Here is a 2,130-nt window from a genome sequence, read left to right as displayed (position 1 = left end):
CATATGTGCAGAGCAGCAGCACCTGGGCCCTTCAGAAGATCTACATGTCTTATCAGGGAGAGCCGGAAAAGTGGTGGTCCCACTGATCCCTGTCAACTTAGTTGCATGCTGAAGTCCTTGCCACATAGATCTAACAGAAACAACAAGGAGTCCTTTTGGCACCTTAGAGACTAACAAGTTTATTTGGCCATAAGCTTTCGTGGGCTAAAACCCACTTCATCAGATGCATGGAGTGGAAAATACACAAGGCAGGTAAATATACACAGTACATGAAAAGATGGGAGTTGTCTTACCAAGTGGGGGGGTCAGTGCTAACGACAATTCAATTAAAGTGGAAGTGGGCTATTCTCAACAGTATAATACCAAGGGAGGAAAAATCACTTTTGTAGTAGTAATGAGGCTAATGTAATCAGGGTAGCCCATTTCAAACAGTTGACAAGAACATGTGAGTAACAGTAGGGGGAAATCAGTATGGGGAAATTAGTTTTTGGGTGCTAGAAACAGGAGCACTTCTTAAGCTGTTTTCAGTTAAGCCTGCAGCTTTTGGGGGACATGGTTCAGACCTGGGTCTGTTTGCAGCAGGCTAGCATGTCTGGCTCAACAAGACAGGGTACTGAAGTCCCAAGCTGCCAGGAAAAATGGGCTCAGAGGTAGTCTCAGCACATCAGGTTTATATTCTGTGACCCAGCTGTGACGGTCAGTGGGAATCCTGGATGCCACACACTGGCAGGGGTTCTGGCCGTGTCGCAGCCAGACTAGGGTTGGCTGCCCCTGGGCTACTTCCAGACTCCCCCTCTATCCAGCACCTTGGGTTCCTCGGGATAGCTGGCACAGGACAGGCTCGGCCACTCCTCCAGGTAGCTGTCCTGGGGCAGGCCCGGCCAGCCCTTGGGTCTGCCACAGGTCACTGGGGTCTCCCAACCGGGAGATAGGCCAGAGACATCTGGCCTCCTCGGCAGCTGCTCTGCCAGTGAGCTCTGGGGGGCGGGCTCAGAGCTCCCTGGCTCTGCCCACTCTGGTGTCCAGAGGGGCTCATCTCTCTCTGGGGCGGTGGGGAACCACATCACTACACCTACACACCCACACACCCCTCCTGCTAGTCAGGGCCAGGCTCTTCCATACCTCCTAGGCAGGACAGGAAGTCCACATTCGCGTGGTGTTTGCTGGCCCTATGCTGGATGGTGAAAGCATAGGGCTGTAATGCCAGGTGCCAGTGCATTAGCCTAGCGTTGTTTTTCATTTTGGTTAACCACTGAAGTGGGGCATGGTCTGTGACTAGCATAAATGGGGCCTCAAGGAGGTAGTACCTCAGGGCGTCACAAGCCCATTTCACCATGAGTGCTTCTTTCTCTACTACCGTGTAGTTCTTGAGGAGAAATAATTTCCGGCTGAGATATAAAGCCAGGTGGTCTTCTCTGTCGATTTCCTCGGACAGGAGAGCCCCGACCCCCACCTCCGAGGCGTCCGTGTGGAGGATGAATTCACAATTGAAGTCCGGGCTATACAGGACTTGTTCCCAGCAGAGGAGCTCTTTGAGGGTCCAGAAGGCATCTTCGCATTCTTGAGTCCATGATTCAGGCCGGGGGCTGTCCTTAGTCAAAAGTTCCGTCAAGGGAGTGGAAATGGAAGCGAACTGGGGAATGAATCACCATTAGTAGCCCGTGAGCCCCAGAAGTTGTCGCACTTGACGTTTCGTGGTGGGTGGCGGGCATGCCGCCAGTGCTTGAACCTTCCCAATGAGGGGCTTCACCCGTTCTCCCTCTATAGTGTATCCGAGGTACGTTGTCTCTTGCCATCCGATGCGACTTTTTTTTTTGATTGGCCGTTAGTCCCGCCTTTTGCAGGGATCTCAGGACCACAGCTACCCGCTCCAGGTGGTCCTCTCACTGGCGGCTGTAGACTACAATGTCATCCAAGTATGCTGCTGCATAGTCTCGATGGGGCCATAGGAGGCAGTCCATCAGTCATTGGAATGTCTCCAGGGCCTCATGGAGGCTGAAGGACATCTGGGTAAATTGGTAAAGTCCCGTTGGGGTGGTGAACACTGTCTTCTCCTTAGAGATGGGGGGGGTGTGGGATCTGCCAGTACCCCTTACTTATGTAACGGGTTGTGATGAAACAGGCCTCCCC

The sequence above is a fragment of the Natator depressus genome, chromosome 1, assembly GCF_965152275.1.
Source record: "Natator depressus isolate rNatDep1 chromosome 1, rNatDep2.hap1, whole genome shotgun sequence".
Lineage (NCBI taxonomy): Eukaryota > Metazoa > Chordata > Testudines > Cheloniidae > Natator > Natator depressus.
Note: the sequence above shows the minus strand (reverse complement) of the source record.